General features: G+C 35.9%; 1 protein-coding gene and 1 long non-coding RNA gene across 2 annotated transcripts in view; both read left to right on the top strand.

The window, feature by feature from the left end:
* MAGI2 (membrane associated guanylate kinase, WW and PDZ domain containing 2) overlaps nucleotides 1-20,275 on the top strand; it is a 1,321,708-nt gene that overhangs the window by 274,976 nt on the left and 1,026,457 nt on the right. The gene's annotated exons all lie outside the window — the stretch shown is intronic.
* LOC122233283 lies at nucleotides 11,998-20,055 on the top strand. Its single transcript, XR_006210831.1, has 3 exons — nucleotides 11,998-12,125; nucleotides 12,545-12,606; nucleotides 20,014-20,055. It is a non-coding gene; the product is annotated as an uncharacterized LOC122233283 (long non-coding RNA).

Genomic DNA, 20,275 nt, shown 5'->3' with positions numbered 1-20,275 from the left:
TTGCTAATATTGCTCCTCATTTTTTAGAGAATCCATAATAGCTTTCCTTTTGGTGATTATTATCCTTTGAATATGTATATTTCTGTAAATATTCAGCAAGGTCTTGTAAAAGGAAACTAGAATCCTGTCTGACAATTGAACAGGACATGAGTTTATAATTTGGTATTGTGTTATTTTTTTTTAAGCTGTGAATATAATAATAAAGATTAAAACACTACAGGGAGTATGTGTGGCTGTGGCAGTTGTAGGTGTTAATTATGTTGTCAGATAGGAGAGTGAAAATTCAACCTTCTGAACTTGGGTCTTGGCAGGTAGGCCAAGTATCTGATTTTTTTCTCTATTGTTATTAAAATATATTTGTTTGTAGACCTAAATATCTTTGCTCATGTAGACTTACTATTATTATTATTATTTTGAAGACAGAAATGCAGATAAAATCAGACTCACTCTTTTGGATTCCAGAACTGCATGGGTTAGCAGATTTTACTAGAGGGTTTTTAAAAGCTGAGTAGTGTGAACTGGAGGCTTAAAGAGTGGGGCTTTGATCACAGTAGGTAAACCTTCAAAAGTCAGAGGATCTCTATTAATACAGGACACATAAAAAGCTGTGGTTTTTGTCTTTTGGCACTTAAAGGTATTAGTCTATTTCAGTACTTACCAGTAAATATGTCCAACAGTTAAGCTAAAATGCAGTGGGAATTTAAGAAAAAAAAACAACAATAACAACTAAAGAAACCGCGTATATTAGTGTTTTTTAAGATCTGTGAGATGCTGTTTAGCATGTAAATATTTTTGAGACTGACTATGATTAAAAAATAAGATTCTGAGTTCCTATGTATTCTGATTTTTAGAAACAGAAGGTTTTTGTTTTTGTTTTTGTTTTTTTTCATTTGGGTGATCTAGTAGTTATTGTTTTCAAAATAGGGAAATTTAATACCTAACTTTCATGAGTAATTGGCTTGCTAACATTATAGTCTGATTTTGAAACATTTCAGGAGGAGCAGGAACAACATTCTATTTCTTATTCTAAATGGATTATATCAAGTGTTAGCATTCAGGCAGCCTCCATTTTGCCTATTGAAGCCAAAGTGATCTGTTCAAAAAGTCTATTTGATGCTTCTTCACCAATACTTCCTGAAGTTGGATGCTCAACTGACTGAGCCGCCCAGGTGCCCCGTTCCCTCAATTTTTAATTATACGTCTATCAGTGAGATTGTTTAATTAATATCTGTCATTGCCCCTTACCCCACTAGAGTATACTCTAAGAACTTACATACTTATTAAATGATCTCCAGGGTAGGGGCACCTGGATGGCTCAGTCAGTTACGCATCGAACTCTTGATTTCGGCTTAGGTAATGATCTCATGGTTCATGAGTTCCAGCCCCACATCTGGCTCCATTCTGACAGTGCGGACCCTGCTTAGAATTCTCTGTCTTCCTCTCTCTCCGCCCCTCCCCTGCTCACTCTCTGTTTCTCTCAAAATAAATAAGTAAACATGGAAAATTTGTAAAAAACTATCTCCAGAGTCTAGCACAGGGCTAAGTATATAAAAGATACTGAATAAATATTTATTGAATGAATACATGAATGAATGAATAAATGGATGGAGAAGTGAAAGAGCACATAGATTTGATTATTCATGACCTGAGAGCATTGATCATCTCAGTTAAGAGCTATACCTGCAAATAAACAAAACTTAGAGAGCAAAGTCAGCAACCACTCTACCCATTAACAGCAAGACTGCCTCTTAGACTCATGCCTGCCAACCAGCTGGCATTATCACTATTATTTTGATGTGCTTGTCAGGGATTTTAATAAACTCAAAATAACAAAGACAGATGACCTGAACACATTATGGAATGTCAACACAGTTCCCATCCTTTCCTCAGGTGGACCAAACATAAGGACAAGAAGAAATATAGCCTGAAGTGAATTGTACAAGCCTGAAGTGAATTGTACAGGTCATGAAACAAAATAGATTTGGACTAGCTCGATAGCTTGTTTGTTTGTTTGTTTGCCAGAGGTTAGCTCTGAGAAGGCATTTAAAGGAATACAAGAGCAGTGGACCATTCCAGGCAGGCAGATAATATATAAGAAAAAAAGCAGAATGGCAGAAGAAACCAGATGACAAAGAAATAATGTTGGGAAGGAGTGAGTGAAGAGGCTAATTGTTCACCAAGATTTGATGTAGCCAGAGAACAGTTTATAACCTATCTCCAGTTGTCCTTTTTGTTTGAGGTAATGTTACTGCCAACTTAAAAATGGTCCATATAGATGATGGTCTGACATTTAAATCTCTCTTTCTCTGGAAGCATAAGAAAATGAAATTAAATAAAATACTTTGTCTTAAAAATATTCACGAATGGTGACAGTGTCTTGCTCTGGCATTTGTAGTATTCCTAGGAGGTGATGTCCTTCCGGTCTACTGTATTTTTACCAGCAATTACAAAAGAGACATTCCTCACAGGTGGTCAAAACAAGATCAAATGCAGTCAGATTTGTAATAAAGTAACATTTTTCAATAGTCAAGAAAAGGAAGCTTGACATATAAATGTTGTCCCACAAAGTTGATATTTTAGATTTTCTTTGCTCTTTTATCCAATGCTGAAATCAAGACTTTTTTTGGATCACTGAGATTCAATGACTGTTTCATTGAAGACTTTTGAAATTGCCTTTTAAAAGGTACAAATAGAAATTTTATATAATTAGAGTAAACTGAAAATGGCTTTAACCTGGTAAATGATAACCAAAGAAGTGTTATCTACCATCCCCAACAGCTGTGAATGGACCTCTATAAGTATATTGCTTTGCTAAGTAAGAGAAATAAAAGATTAAAGATTCCAAAAACAGTAATACATAGTTAGAAATTAGAATGCAAAATAAGAGATATACTTAAAAGCGATTATAAAAGTCATTTGCAAAAGATGGCATATAAATAATTCTTTTATATTTCTTCCTTTAATTGAGTTTTTGTTTCTTAATTATTCCATTTTGGCGTGGAAGATGCCAGGACTTTGATTTTATATACTAGATCGCCAGGAAAAGGCACCCTTTGCAGTAATGAGGTGTTATCCGTTGGTCTGATGCTTTGCATAAACTCATCTGAATCTATCTGTGTTTGTCTTCCTCAGCCCATCCTCCACTGAAGTCAAATGCCAATCTGATACTGTAGGTCTTTTGGTTAAAACCTTGACACTGCAGCCACTTTTCTTAGGACAAGCCCATCCCAGCCCTCATCCTGGCCTTACCTCTGCTCTTCTCAATCTCCTTCCTGATCCTCCAGCACACCACCTTCTCTGACTTCCTCAGAAGAGCTCAGCTCCCTCCTTCTCCCTCTCCCCAGTGATTTACCAATCCCACCACCCCCCTACCCCGCCTCCAGCTGGGTGCATTTTCCTTTCTCTTTGTCTAGTTAACTTTTAGGCTTACATCTCATTTCTGAACTCATTGCTATCCCTCTGACCAGATCTTGCTCATCCTGCTGTGTGATTTTGAGACTCCAGGAAGTTTTTCTTCAAAGCATTATCACAGTTCTTGTTATCCATTTGTAAAACTGTTTTATTATTGTCTGCACTACACTGGATAAACTAGGAGCTTCATGAAGGCAGGACACTGTTGCTCACCAGTGCTTAGGTTCTGAGTAGATGACTAAAGAAGTTCCTTGAAAGTATGAAACAATAAATAGTTTGTGAAGATGCTTACATTTAGGAGAACTAAGATTTTTGATCATATCAAGATTATTGAAAGCATTCTCAAATAAAAGAATACAGGTTTTTGCTATTGCTGGTGACATGAAATGGCACATATGAAGCAACATGAAATTTTCCTAAGATACCTTTGGGAGTCAAGCATTTTTCAGAAATGGAACCATTATTAGGTATTCAGAGGAAAAAAGAAATACCCCTTAGAAAAGAATTGTAGCCCTCTTGATTGGAACAGCATGTATACATTTTTGGTTGATAAGTACATAAGAAAGGCATATCTTATGTGAAAAGGCTGTACTTATGTCTATCATTATTATATTTATTAAAATTTTACATTCACATAAAAAATACAAAGAGTACAACAAAATGCGTTTATTTACTTACACATACAGGATAAGCATAGTTTGTCAAGGCTAGGCTTAGCAAAGCATACCAAAATTGCAAGGATTTTGCTTTTAAAAAGATACATATATGAGATCTCCTGGGAACTCCAATAGAGAAAGACTGGTGGGGGTGGGGGGAGTCTGTAAGTCTGTATATTCAAGAATTACTCTAATTGAGAAAAGCATTTTGCATTGTCATCAATATGCTAATAGGAGCTATAATTTATTTGATGCTTATTATATACCAAGTGCTGTACAAAGTACTTTATATATATTAGTTTATTTAATCCAATATATGAATAATTGAAGAAGAAATATATCCACCCAACCAACAACAAACCTTACCAAAAAGTCTCTGTTTCTTTTTTCAGTAGCCCATGTGATATATAGCTGTCATATTTTACTTAACGGTTAATGTAAATTTGATTCCTCTTATTCTTCCTTAAATGAGCATTGAGTGAAGTGGATTTGAATTTAGGTGGGGTTGTTCAGTGTGAATCAGAAAAAAGCTGGGCATAATTTGTTTGGGAAAGGCTGTAATGTCCCCAAACTAGTGTAGAGATACACTTCTCAGTGTTACAAGCTGAACCATCTTCCCAGATAAAATTGTCAAGAAAGTATATCTGAATCAGAAAATGCACCAGCATAGAAGAATCTACTTTTGTTAGTTCTGCTTTAGAAGAGATTATACAACCAGTAACTATGGATTACCCAGGAATTACCAGCCAACAATTTATAGCATAAATCATTGATCACTTATTTGTTGTTCTATCAATATCCTCTTATATCATCATCATTATGTTATTTTTGATTGAATAATATAAGTTTATATATGTATATGCAACATTATAATATGTATATAAACATGTTGTGATGTATTTTATATACAAAGGAACTCCTTCTTGCCCATCATAATGACACTAACATCTGTAGAACATTTACTAAGAGCCAAGCACTGGGCTATTCATTTTCTCATGTAATCCTCATAACAATGCAATGGACCATTATTATTCACAGCGTTATTACTCTGTTATTATCCCCATTTTACCAATAAAGGCAATCAGAATTAAATTCTGTATACATAGTCACTGCTCTAGTAGTCAGTGAAGCCCAGACTGGAATCCAGATCTTATTGAAACCCAAGCCAGTGCTGCTTTTCACTACCAGGGTAAATAGCCTTAGCCCCCCCGTGGACTTTTCAAATAATTTCAGGTCATACCACCACCTCCACTCTCAGTGTGTATCTCTTGAGATTTTATGTCTGACCATGGAACCACTAACACTAGATACTCCACATACCTGTCCTTCTTGTTTCTCAAATACATTGAGCTTCGCCTTTACGTTTACTGTTCCTCTGCCTGAACTCCTCCTTCCTCCCATCCTCATTGGTTGGCTTTCAGCTCAAAGCTTACCTTCCTGAACTATTGATTTAAATAAATTCTTGCCTGCCCCAACTCTTGTCACCTTTCATCACATTACCTGTTTTCTTTTCAGTACTTATCATTTCTTCAAATTATCTTAGGTATTTATTTGTTCCTGAGCTTATTGTTTGTCTCTCCTGTAAGAATATAAACTCTAACAAATTCTCATTTTTTAATTTACCCTTGTGTATTTGTTCTATGAATGACTATACAATAGTAGATATGTCTGGATTTAGTCAAAGCTTGTGCTTACAATGATGAATAAAATAGGAATTAATATATCAAGAAGCTTATATTAGAAAAGTTGGAGAAATAGGTTTTTGAAACCTGAAATCAGTTTTATGTCACCAGATAATTTAAGGTTGAAATTGATACCTTAACTCTAGACTCAATTTATCATGCAACCAGGGATAGAGATGAAAACTACCTTCTCTTCAATAAGCTCTAATGCCTCCTAATGAATTCAGAATATGGATGATTTGGGTGGTCAGTATTAGGTGTGGACTGTATTTGTGCATCCCAAACCTCTGCTCTGCATAAATACCTGGAGAACTTTATAACCTAACATGTTTGGGGTCTGTTAGAGATCCAGATTCAGTATGTGAAGGGTGAGGCCTGGAAATAGGTCCCCACTCCTCTGAGGTTTCTTTAAGAACCACTGGAGGAGCTGTCTTGCTCAGAAACAAACAAACAAGCCCAACTCTGTGTTTTCTGCTGGCAATGAATTTTAGGAAAATAGCATATCTTTACATAAGTTGAATCTAAAAAGCAAGAGTACTTTTTTTTAAACCAAAGTAAATCTTAAAATTGAAGTTTGTACTTTTAGAAATCATTTATTCAGACATTGATTTAGTTTTCATTTATAAATCTTTCTTACCCAAAAGCACAAGATACTTTACAAACATTAACCACATGAGAAACATGAATCTTTGCAAAAACACTGTCAGCTAGATAAAATGTTTTTAGTAGATGAAAAAGCATAATTCTGCCTTTCAAATTGAATTTCAAATAATATTTCTTGCTCTAGTGACATATGAATTGGTTTGTTGCTTTGTTGGTTCTGGGTACTTTATGTGCATTTAGATATCCTTATACATGCAGGCAGTTGAATGCTCTCTTTTCCGTATATGCCCTTTCTTCTTTACCTTTAAATGAAAAACTACACATTGTATCCATTCCTTAAATAGGGAGAGGGGAGTTGAAGTTCTACTTTACCATGTTCCCTGAAGAGATCTTTAAAAACAATTTTTTTAATCTTTATTTTTGAGAGAGAGACAGAGACAGAGAGAGACAGAGCATGAGCATGGGAGGGGCAGAGAGACAGGGAGACACAGAATCTGAAGCTGGTTCCAGGCTCTGCCCTGTCAGCACAGATCTGAACGCAGGGCTTGAACTCACAAACCGCGAGATCATGATCTGAGCTGAAGTCAGACTCTTAACTGACTGAGCCACCCTGGCTCCCCAAGAGATCTTAATTTAAACCTTTTGATTGTCTCTAACTATCCAGAGACAGCTTCCTTGAATTTCACGGCTAGGCCAGGTTTTACCCGTGTTCTGTCACAACCTACTGTAGCACTACAACTTTTCTGAACTTCAGATAATTGAAGTGTTGGTAAAAGATCTAAAAAAAAAAAAAAAAAAAAAAAGAGAGAGAGAGAGAGAGAGAGATTGCTGTTTTCTACCTCTAGGGTCTTTTCCACTTCTAATAGCTTTTCTGTAAAAATCAATAGGGAAGCCCCACCTAGACCTGTCTCTCCAAAAGCACCTTGTTCTCATCTTAGTTTTATTTGTGTTTTCTTTCTATCAAATTTACCCACCCTGTGTTACATGCTCCTAAAGTCCAGAATTCAGTTTAGGCTTCCTTTATGATTTGAGAAAAGAACTTTACTTAAAGATGAGTAGTTAAAAATTGTTCAACTTCCAGTGGGGGTGTTTCTGTTGTATACCCATAGTTGCTCTATACTTGATATCAAGGACTTAATTTTAATGATAGAAATCAGGCACTCAGTTCTCCCTCTCAGTTCTCCACATCTCAGTATATTTCACATGAATTGGATAAAGTGAAGAATTGGCATTATTCACAGTAAAATTTAGCAGAAAGTAAATCACTAATCAACTTATATTGCAAATGCCCAATTTAGCTAGATGGAGCTCCATGGTTAAACACACCGTATGTTGGATTGTCCTCCTTTGGATACAGTTAGGCACTGAGTTTTTGTAAACCACATTTTTAACCCATAACAACGAAGAAATATATGAGCTGCAAAGGAACAAGAAAAACGTTACATGCAGTCCCCAAAATGAATAATATCAAAAAATAGTAGTATTTCTTGAATAATCAATTCCTGAGGTGTATGGTTGCCTTTGTCTGCAGCAAAACAATTATAACTTGTTATTCAATGAGAAACAGCACTGAGGAGTATAACATGTTTTGTTCTTTGTTTTTTTAATCTGCCTGATCATTTCAAAGGTGGGGGGGTGGAAAGGCTGTGAACCCAGTTTAAGTGAATAAAAGTCAGTACATGTAAAACCTATTTTTAAATGGAATTTTTTCAATGCCCTTAACGAGTGCATTTATTTTAAAATGTTTTATTCAGTTAGCTTTTTAAAAAGAACCCCTGGACATTCAAGCTTCATCTTCTTCTTCCATATTTGCCTAAGGCTGATGCCGCTCTCGCTCTTCCAAAAAGGAACTAAAGCCAATTTTGCATATCTTGATTTAAAGCTTGTGCAAAGAGCCTTTTTCTTAAATATGAAGCAAGCACAAAAGAATAGCAGTTTGGAATGTAGAACGTCAACAAAGTTTTAGTGTATCTTTGAGTTTCTTTAAAAGGAAAAATGCACTCCTCCTATCACTTTCTTCAGCGACTACTAAGAAAATTAAAGATATCAGAAATGAGTTGACAGTAACTGTTTATTAGTCCTCAAAACTCTATCCTTTTCCCATGCCCAGAACCCAAATTGCTGAGTCAGAGAGAAATGCCCTCCACACAGCAAGGATCTGCATGAACATTGTTTGGAATGCATGACATTCTATTAGTGCCCTATGACCAAATTCCTTAATCATGAATTGAATTTTCCTACTTCCCTACTTCACTTTCCATCAGCCTGCCTAGAGAAAACAAATGTGTCAGACATAATGTACTTCTGATTCCCTAAAAATAAATGCAGAAATTAAAATCCCTGGAGATTTCAGTTCTGGAGTGGCAGAGATTCAGAAGCCAGATGCTGTGTAGGCTCTTTGGAATAGACAAAGTATACACCAGCATTAGCCCTCTGAGGACTGATAGTGCAACCAGTATGTGTTTTATTGGCATTTTTTATTTTTCAACCTGGATTTTCACAGCAGGACTAGATTAGGTCTTCCTTTGTGTTCTCCCTAATTTATCTGCTCTTTTTGCAGATGTTTGCCTAAAATACATTTTGTTTAGTTGTAGGTGGTTTCTTTTTTAACAACTCAAAGATGATATTATACTATTTCCCTGTTGAGACTGTTAAGACCAGACTATTAATCAACAGACTATTATATTAGGAACAGTTGTACTCTATAGAACATCATGCATTAGCTAGTATTCCCTGGAAACCCAGAGCAATGAATGCATCATGGAATATGTGGGATACTTAAAAAAAAAAAAAAAAAAAAAAAAAAAGTTTGTTTGAAAGAAAGGTGAAACAAAAGGTAGGAACATATACTTTTTATGTATATTTATAACAGAAAAATAAAGTATGAAGAAAATATTATGCTTCCCTGGACCAAGCTACATTAAGAATTAGCGTTATCTGGGGCACCTGGGTGGCTCAGTCGGTTAAGCATCCACTTGGGTTCAGGTCATGATCTCGTGGTTTGTGAGTTTGGGCCCCATTGGACTCTGGTGCTTACAGCTCAGAGCTTGGAATCTGCTTTGGATTCTGTGTCTCCCTCTCTCTCTCTGCCCCTCCCCCGCTCATGCTCAGTCTCTCTCAAAAATAAATAAACATAAAAAAAAAGAAGTCACTTTATTTGTTTTCTGGGAAAAAGCAGATCCTCTCTTGTACCCAAACTACATTAAATAACAACTTCCTGATCCTAAAGCCCAGGATCAGACTCCTGGAGGATTAGCTCCTCCATTTCTGCGAAGAACCATGTTTCTAGAATAACATTTCCCAACCCAGCAGTGAAGTAAGAAATTTGATTTCCATAGAAACCAAAAATGAAATTATAACTTAAATGTGAGTGTAGAGTCACAATTAGAGCAACAGCTCTTTCTGTGACTGAGATAAGTTGTCACGCTGGGTATTCATGGAAACAAATAGGAAGTATAATTGCAGGGGGTCAGGATAGGGCATGTTAAAAATGAAATATTCTGTAGAAATTTCAAAAGGCAAAATGTGAGCGTGTTGACTTTCATATATGTAACACTGTTTGACCTTTGGGGAATTTGCCTGGATTTGTAATCGTTGTTTCTTTATCTATAAAATTGGAGTAATACTATGTGCTATCTGCTTCTTATGTAATTAGCATTCACACTGAGCACTTACTATGTATCGGGCACAAAGTGCCTTATGTGAATTTACTCAATTCTCACTATTATGGTTATTTTTGTAGATAATAGCTAACAACTTATAGTGCTTTTCCTGTGCCTGGCACTGTTCTAAGCATCTTTGCATATGTTTATCAACACATTTTCCTTCAAACCAGCCATGAGGTAGAAACAACCATTGCCCTATTCTACAAATGAGAAAACTAAAGCAAAAGCAAATGAGATAATGCATATTTGGTAAACTGCAAAGTATTGTATACAAGTAGGTATATAATTATATCATCCCCATGGACTAATTAACTATTTTCTGTATATGTAATTAAATAATTCCTTCTTCCTATTCTAATTTGGAAGGTAGATTTTAACTAAGGTGATTTTTATTACATGACCTAGTAGTTTCTATAAGAGATATAATTTATTTTATCTTTTGATGTCTTACTCTATGCATGATAGTTATATTGAAATTTGAAGGCACACTTAAGTATCTGATAATGATCATATAGTTATGTTTTAACTATTGTTAAAAAGCTCTACAAATTACCAGAATTAATTCTAATCTGTGCTTAAAAGTAGATGCTCACTTTTGTTCTGTATCTAACAAAATACTTAAGGCAGTGCTTCACTAGTTTCTGTTTTTGGCCATTGGTTCTCCACTGTTGTGGGATTTGAAGTTCAATATTACTCATCTACACTACCACTGTAGCATTGTGGTCAGAGTTCTTACCCTGTTTTCATTATTACTTGAATTATATTACCAAAGTAAATGGAAAATGGTCATCTAAAGTTGGACACAAAAGTTCACTTTCAGAACTATAGGAATGTATGAGCAATTTAATCAATACAATTCTTTTTTTTTTTTTTTTGAGGGGGGTTGGGGAGGGGCAAGAGATAGATAGAGATATCTATAGATAGATAGAGATAGGGATAGAGAGAAAGAGAGAGAGAGAGAGAGAATTCCAAGCAGCCAAGCAGGCCCCGTGTTGTCAGCACGGAGCCTGATGTGGGGCTCAATCCCAGAACTGTGAGATCATGACTTGAACCAAAATCAAGAGTTGGACTCTTAACTGACTGAGCCACCCTGGTGCCCCTAAGCAATAGAATTCTTATGGATATGTTTTTATCTTAGTAGATGTTGCGATAAACATGCATTTGTGTACTGTCATAAGTTCACATCACTTAACATTGGAAAGCAGAACTGTCTGGTTATCCCTAGCTATATTCCTAGAGCCTGATATGAGGCACATGTAACTGTTCACTTTGAGGGCTATGTTGTCATCTGTCTACTTTATGCATCTAACTACTATGCACAAGTCAAAACCAAAATTATCAGTAGCACTGTGTAAAATTTTATTGGTTGCATTTATGTAGAATGTGAAAACTGTATGTACTGATTACACCCAATTTACTATGAGAATTTTCCAGATTATAATAAACAAAGGAAATTTGAAAAGGTTTTTAGCAATATTTTGATTCCACTCTGCTCAATTATCAGAACAAAACTGCAAAAGGCTTTTTTATAAAAGGAAAAAGACATGGCATTGCCTGAGTTGTTCTATGAAGCATGGCATAGGGAAATGCAGATGATAGTAGTGTCATAAAGATGACATGTGTCAGTTGTCAAAGTGCAAGAAGGGTGGGCTGTGGGTTCTGACTGACATGCTGCCTGTTTTTCATGAGGAAGACTTTCCAGCTTCTGTGCTGGTGGATCGGGGACCATGACGAAGGATAGTCAAGACACTAGAAGGGTGGGAACAATTTAAAGGTTGCTGGGTGGGAGGTAAAACTGTGGAGCTAGAGATGGTTGATTAATGGTAGGTAGTCAGGGCAAGTAAAATAAAAGGTTCTTCAAGTCTTTGGACCTGCTCCAATTTCTGTTCTGGTAAATACTTGACATCTTTTAAGACTAAACTCCTATGTTGACATCATATTCTGATATTATTATTACTCACACACATGCACATACATATACTCACATAGATGCACATTCACACACATACACTCACTACAAATATTCTCCTTTTTTTAGGTCTTCAAAATACCCATCTTTGGGTCTTCTTCCTGCATTGGTATCTGATGATACCAATCTGATGACCAAGGTATATGGCCTTAAGGATATATGTTTAGTTTAGAAGCCTTCTTCCTATTAAAAAAAAAGAGAAAAAAATCTGCCTCTCAGTTATTTTTAACAGAAATTTATGTTTAATGTGAACTAAACCCACATGCCAGTAGGGAAAAGTAAGCTTTCTGATAACACACACTTTAATTATGGGAGATTGCTATAGACACTAATGTATAAACATGAGCCAAAAGAGCAATCCAAATAATGAAAATAAATGAATTGGAAAATAAAAGAACATGTGAATTTTATCACATGAACATGTATTTCTCATTAAATTTCAGTAGTGTCTGTATTGGTTGTAATTAAAACCAGAATGTATAAGACCTAAGGATATATATCCTCACTCTGGAAGTCATGATTGTAAGAAAGTGTTTGTTTTGTATCTATTGTGCCCAGCCAATGTGGGTGTCAGATAAATGCCAAGAAAGACAGAACATTGACCCTGTCGCCAAGATAATGTAAGTAAAAGACTACCATCTGACTGCACGAGAGTACCATATTAAGTGTCACAAACTAGAAATGTATAGATATTCAGAAGATAGATATCTTATGAAACTGATTGCTAGATACTAGAACTTGATCCTCACTAACCTGTTAAGAATCTATATAAATACAGAAAAGCATGGCAGCCATTTCATATCTGGAAACCATCATGAACAAAGCCATAGAGAAATCAACTTTGGGATGGTGGATGATACAGCAGCAAGAGGCTGGCAAGTCTAGAGTTGAGATTTTCTTGTAGGTATTTGTGAAAACAATCTTATTTGCCTTGATTATTGAGTCAAGATATGGTGCATTAATAATTATTGACTTTTGAGGGAAGAAATGCTAAACATGTACCTAAAGGAAAATTAGCATAGCAGTGATGTGCCCCATTGCTTTTGGAAGCGATGAGGCAAAGAGGAGAGGAATGAAGAGGATAAAGAATGACTTTGACCATGAAGTGTGGGATGTTAGATTAATTCATGCTTGAAGTGATGGAGATTTAGACCAGTTGAAATGGCAGCAGGATACAGACATTGAAAGGAAAAACCGGAATGGGTTGCTGGCTTTCTACATAGCCAAATATATGAAAAATCCATCATAAGCAGAAAACAGTCTTCTTGTTCTCTGTATTTTCAGTATCCAAAACAGTATCTAGGACAAAGAAATTATTTGATAAATGCTATACTTGATGAAGATAATGCGAGACAGAGAAACTAAAAACGTTGAAATAAGAATCTAAGTTTTTGAGAAACTATCAAAGACACAAACTGGGATTGTGAGAAGGGGTACCTTACCTGGAGGAAAGATGTAATTAAGGGATTTAGGGCTTGTGGTGATGGTGAATTAGCCAAGGAAAAATGACTTATAGACAGTTGAAAGAACCCCAAAGTTTGACAGTTTATTTCTACTCTTGTTGCTTTTTCTTGAAAAAACTAGAAACATTCAGAAACTGATTAAGGCATTGGGAACTTCAATTAGTATTGGTGCTATAACTAAACCTGAGCATGTCATGTACCTAATAACATTTTCAGTGCCAAAAATTAAAATGCCATTCAAATTTTAAAAATACTTTAAAAATAATCTCATAATTTTTTCCATTATGATTAAACACTATGTCATTTCTTTGATTTTTTTTCTAGAGTAGATCAAATAGATCAAAGCTATATTAAGAGTAACTGGAAAATGCACCCTAGAATTTTGAAATAATTTTCTATAATGCTGATTCGAGTTTATAATCTGAAGTTCAGATTATAGATACTGAGAAAAAAATCTTCAAAAGTTGTGCTGTTTTCACTTTTTATTTCTCAAATCATTACTTATGAGGTCAGAATTACCCTGTTTTTCCTTGCTCTTTTCATATTTGAAGACTTTAAGTGACCCCTTGTATTCTAGTTCTTTTTGTAAGCATTACATACATCATGCATACACAACCAGACTATAATAATAATTAATATGATCTCAGAGGAGAGAAACAGCATTTCAGAGTCTATTAATAGAGCAGAGAGAAATTATTCTTTTGAGAAGCTTCTGGACTTTAAAGATTATATTTTCCTATTTGGAGAATTGAAAAATAGATACACAGAGATTAAATGACTTGCAAAAATGATCTAGTGAGTCAGTGACAGAACTAGAACTCAACTCCCAATGTTTAAAATTCTATATTCAGCATAAAATCTACTGGACCACAACTTTTTTTTTTTTTTTTTTTTTTTTTTTTTTACAATGGCAAATAAGAATTGCTTTAAGCCAGCAAATATGATTGGCTTTCATTGGCAGAAGTCAACACCTTTGACCAATCAAATGATCTATCGAAGACCTGGCCAGACTCTTCTAAAAATAGCCTCTCGGGCTATAGATGATAACAGATATATTCCAGGAAAGTTACAGTCAGTTGTGTTTGCCTTTAGAAAGCCACTTGCTTGCAACCCGTAGAGTATCAGAGGGGCAGTGAAGCAAGCCATGCCCTGCTTAAGGTTCACGCATTTCCAAAATTCAAGGCTCATTCTCATCTTCACTTCCTTTCCATTAACTTCCTGAAAGTATTGTAAATAAGAACTGTGCTCACTATGACTGCAGCCTCTGTGTAATAATTGAGATTCAACATTAGGTTACACATTAAGTTTTTTTGGTTCGTTTGCTTAAACTGTTATTACTGTGGAAATAGCCATTACATCCAGGTAATAATGTGACTGGTGCTTATTGATCTAGAATTATAATAAAAAACTAAACGTATATCTTTATTTGCACACCACATTTCCTCCTTGTTTCCTGATCACCTTCCTTAGCTATAGATAACACTCCTGAAACCATGACCATCCTAGCTGGAGCATAGCAGTAGTTCAGTAAGTGGCAGTTACTAGAGAAATCATATATCAGAGTGGAGTCATTCAAACTGGTTTGAGTCCTAGCTCCCTTGCAAGTCAGTGCCTATTCTGTATCCAACTTTAACCTCTCTGACTCCCAATTTTCTAATCTGTAAAACAAAGAAAATTATATCACCTTTATAGAGGTGTTGAGAGGATTCTAGGAGGGAGAAATGTATACAAGCTCTTTGCATAGTACATAGTGCTTAACAAGTGGTAAATAAATGGTAGTAATTAAAATCTTACCTATTGGAATAACTCCCTTAGGTAACCAGCAATAGTAGGAACTTGGGTTCGGAATGTGTATTAGTCTGCTCAGGCTGCCATAACAAGATTCTCAGACCGGGTGGCTCAAACAACAGAAATTTACTTTCTCACACTTCTCAAAGCCAGGAGTCCAAGATCAAGATGTCAGCAGAGTTGGTTTCTCCTGAGGCCTCTGTCCTTAGGTTGCAGATGGCAGACTTCTCTATGTCATGTTCCTCACATGATCTTTTCCTCTGTGCATGTACATCCCTGGTGTCTCTTCCTCTTCTTATTAGCACAGTAATCATAATAGCTTATGGCTCCATCCTTATGACCTCATTTATTTTTAAATACCATATCTCCAAATACAACCATCACATTTAGGGCTTCAATATATGAAACTGGGGGAGAGGGAAGCACGGAGGCACAATTCAATCCATAAGAGAATGTCACTGTTAAAATAATAGTTTTGTTACTGGAAAATAGAATAGAAGCCTTCTTAAAATTTTTTTTAAATGCTTGTTTATTTTTGAGAGAGAGACAGAGTGTGAGTGGGGGAGGAGCAGAGAGAGAGGGAGACACAGAATCTGAAGCAGGCTCCAGGCTCTGAGCTGTCAGCATGGAGCCCTATGCAGGGCTCGAACTCACAAACTGTGAGGTCATGACCCAAGACCCAAGCTGAAGTCAGATGCTTACTGACTGAGCCACCCAGGCACCCCTGGAATAGAAGGCTTTAAGAGAAGTGTGAACTGCTTTCCAATAGCACTCTTGTATTCATGCTTAAGGAATTTTGTGAAATTAATTATCCACTTTACCTTGGAATAGCTTTAGGGATTAGAACATGGGATGGTTCAGTTCCATTGGACAGAAAGGGAATGCAATTCTAAAGAAAAGTTTCTCTAATGTTGAGGATAAGAGTCGATTGAGTAGCTTATTTAAAAGGCAGAATCTTGGGACCCATCCAGAAAATCTGATTTATTGAGTCTGGTTTTGTTCTGTATTAGTTTTCTATTGCTACTGTAAAAAAAATTACCACAAAGAGGCAATTAAAATGACACAAGTTTGTGACTTACAGTTCTGGAGGTCAGAAGCATGAAATGGATCATACAGACTAAAATCAAGATGTCAGCAGATGTCTCCTTCTGGAGACTCCAAGGGAGAATCCATTTCCTTGCTTTTTCCAAATTTTGGAAGCCATCTACATTCCTTGGATCTTGACCCCTTCTTCCATCTTCAAAACACACTGCTCCAACCTCTGCTTACATCATCACATCTGGTGTCTCTCTCTCGTAAGGACCCTGTGATGACATTTGCCAACCCAGATAATCCAGGGGAGTCTTCCCATCGCAAATATTCTTAAGTTAATTGTAATTGAGGTGTGTTTCTATTGTCCTGTAAGGTAACATGTCCCCAGGTTCATTAGGACATGAACATATTTGGGGTAGAGGTTATTATTCTGTCTACCACAAGGTCTAAGAATCTGTAATTTCTGTAAATAACCTAACCAGTTTGACCACTGGTGAACCCTAGCAGGCATCAGGAGGCATCACAGAATCATTAAATCTACTGAGGAAGTGGCGTGAGCCAAGGCAGGACTAGTGTTTCATCTCCAAAAGCATCTCCTTGTTGCTTACTCCGTGTAAGCAACAAGGCAACACGGTATGCCTTGTGAAGAACACAAAGACTAAACTTTAACTTTTACTCAGTTACTTTTTATCATAATAAACCTTAGTGGAAAAGAAGATAAATAGCATCATATAACAGAATGGGACCAGGGCTCTTAGAATTATTCACTCAAACTACTTTCAAAAATCCAAAGGGTCAGAGCTCAGTCTATTTAAGAGTATCCCAGAAGAAGTAATATTTGTCTTCAGTAGGCTTGAATAGGTGGCAGGATTTATTTAGAAGAAATTCTTCCCTGGGCTAAAAGGACACATTGACTAAAGACTAAGAGGCAAACAGAGGGTTATTTCAGTGAATGATCAGGGGTGCGATTAGGTTGAGCATATTAATGCCTTCTCTCCTCACAACCAGTGCAAAATGCTAGCAGGTGAGGCTCATGGATTTAAGGAAACTTTTCTAACAGTTTTGGTTTGTCAGGGAGAGGGTCTAGATTAAAATCTAGGTTTCCTGAACCCAGGTGTGTGTCACCTGACTGCAGTTTTTATCTCATACATAAAAGTTGAAGAGAAATAGGAAAGAAGATAAATATGAGCCATTTGAAAATATGTTGCTATCTTCGTATCCCTCTGGTAAACTTAAATGTTAAGAATGAGACCACATACAAAGCCATAGTAGAGAGCAGTCTTTAGATGGGAGAAGGGAAGGAAAGGATGAAGGCAGGCAGTTAGCAATAGACAGGAAGCAGAGGACAGCTTTGAGGCCAAATTCACCATTTGGTCTAAAAGTTCTTCTTCAATCCCATAAACATATAACCCTTTAACTTGCATGTGTTATAAATATTTAATTGGGGTATTATGCATGATTTTGTATTGCTTCTGTATGTCCAGTGGCTACATGTCTATAAGAACATCTCCCTTTGATATGAAGGCTGGAAGAAAGAAAGAAAAAACACCTATGTATTTCGATTTGTAACACACCTTCAACATAGTTACAAATCATCAGCTGATTGATATTTATTTCAAAATGATATTGAGTTATCTTTTCAAAACCTGGACCCATTGCTCTGATATTGTTTTCTTTCTGCAATTTTTACTGCCTCATTCAACTCACCCTAGAATGATGATGGTAGCCCTTCTTAGCCTGTTTCCTTCAACCACTTTATATCTAAATCACATCCCTAGCCATAATTGCCTGATGCTGTGGTAATGGTAGGCTTTTGGATACTTTGCAGGCAGACCTTGTATCCAAGTATGTGACTTCTCAAAATTGCATTTTAAGAAAATTATGTCACCCTTTGAGATCCATCATTATTTGCCCATCCTCCCTGCATTATCCATTCCAAAAATATTTATGTTGTGTGTTATAATTTCCTGTTAACAAGTCCTGGCTAATTCAACCCTATATTTATTACACAAACAGGGCATTGTATCTATTGTCTGAGAACCAGCCAATGTCAAATCCTCCTGTTGAGATGTTTACAGACATATCTTCAGACTTGGCATCTAATTATACTCAGCTTCAGATATCCTAATACCTTCTACTTGTTTCCTTGATTTAAATATTAATATTAGTGACTTCAAAACACTTTGAAAACAATGGAAGCATAGAACTTGTTGGTTATTTTCAATTTTGTTGCCGTAATTGTATTTTACAATAATTGGACAGAAGAGAAAGTTTGTTTTTTCTTAATTAAGCATGTGCAATATAGAGAAGGTAGGTGAAAAATCATTCAAAAGTTCCATACAGGGGCACGTGGGTGGCTCAGTTGGTTAAGCGTCTGACTTTGGCTCAGGTCATGATCTCATGGCTTGTGACTTTGAGCCCTGCATCAGGCTCTGTGCTGACAGCTCAGAGCTTGGAGCCTGCTTATGATTCTGTGTCTCCCTTTCTCTCTGCCCCTCCCCTGCTCGCTCTCTCTCTCTCTCTCTCTCTGTCAGAAAATAAACATTAAACAAATTTTTTAAAAAGAAAGTTCCATATAAAGTGCCAGTTGATGCACTGTGAGGTTTCCAGTTGAGACACATTTTACCAAATTCATAAAAGACACCTAAGTTAAAATAGGAGGCACCAGTAACAAAAACCATACTGTCTTTAAGTTTTTAGACAAAATTAGAGTATAGCAAATTTAGTAGCAAAAAGAGGTCTACTAAAAACTTAAACATTGATTAATTATTATTAAGGAAGCTTTATTGAGAAATCTGTGGGCAAAAGCTCAGAGGCCTGTAAAAGTTTTTTTTTTTTTTTTTTTTTGCTTATTATATCAACTAGTTACTGTGCATTACACTATAATTTCAGTTTGCCTTCTGTATTTTGATTCATGATAAAGTAAGTTCTCTAAGACTTGTAAAAAAGTCAGTGTTTCACTTATTTTTTTAATTATTATTGTATGTTTTTTAGTGTGTCACTTTTAATGTGTTTGGTTAGTATCCTGGCTTGCCAGTTTGATTTGGGTTTCCCAATGTACAAATAACAGAAATCACAGTTTATTTTCCTCACATCTATTACTTGTATCTGTTACAGAAACGATTTTTTTCTTCTTCTTCTTTTTTTTTTTTTGCAATGAGAATCTGCAATTGAAAGACATGTTAATAGACAAAGATTTAATTTTTTCATTTAATCAGTTGATATTTTGATTTAACATTATGAATATCCTGTCCTACAGATGCACCATTTTCTGTTTTGTATTGGGCTACTAAGTAAAGCAATGAAGACATACTATGTGAATTATACAATTGATGCAATGGAAGAACAGATAAAGTTATGAGTCTCTATAAGAACAAAAGTTTCCAAATTAAGAAACGAGTGGTGGGCCATTTAGTTGTCAGAGTGTTCCCTGTGGTACAGACATGGGGCATACAAAGGATCCTGCTTCTAGTAGTTAGTTAATCACTTTTGGGCAGGTACATTGCCTGAATCCCATCTGAGTATGTACCATCCTGAAAGAGGTCTAGCCATAATAGTGGAAATTCTGTGATTGAAAAAAAAAAAGATGTTACATTCTTTTCATTTTTATATTTGGTATTATATTTGGGGACACAATGGATTTCAGAGACTATTAGTTAAAATGGGTTAAATGTAAAAAAAATATATTGAGGGGCACCTGGGTGACTCACTTGGTTGATTTTCCAACTCTTGATTTCATCGCAGGTCATGGTCCCAGGGTCATGAGACTGAGCCCTTCATCGTGGAGCCTGCTTGAGATTCTCTCTCTCTCTCTCTCTCTCTCTCTCTCCCTCTCTCCCTCCCTCTCCCTAAAATAAACAAATTTAATGAAAAATTATTAATACTGATAATACAATGATTTATAGAACATATTAATATAGAATATATATCTGTCTATTGTACAAGCCAGTGCAAGTGATATAAATTCGGCAACATATTACCATTTATCACATTAAATTAATATTCT

This window comes from Panthera tigris, chromosome A2, assembly GCF_018350195.1.
Source record: "Panthera tigris isolate Pti1 chromosome A2, P.tigris_Pti1_mat1.1, whole genome shotgun sequence".
NCBI lineage: Eukaryota > Metazoa > Chordata > Mammalia > Carnivora > Felidae > Panthera > Panthera tigris.
The sequence above is the reverse complement of the archived record's forward strand: the minus strand, read 5'-3'. Positions and strand labels throughout refer to the sequence as shown.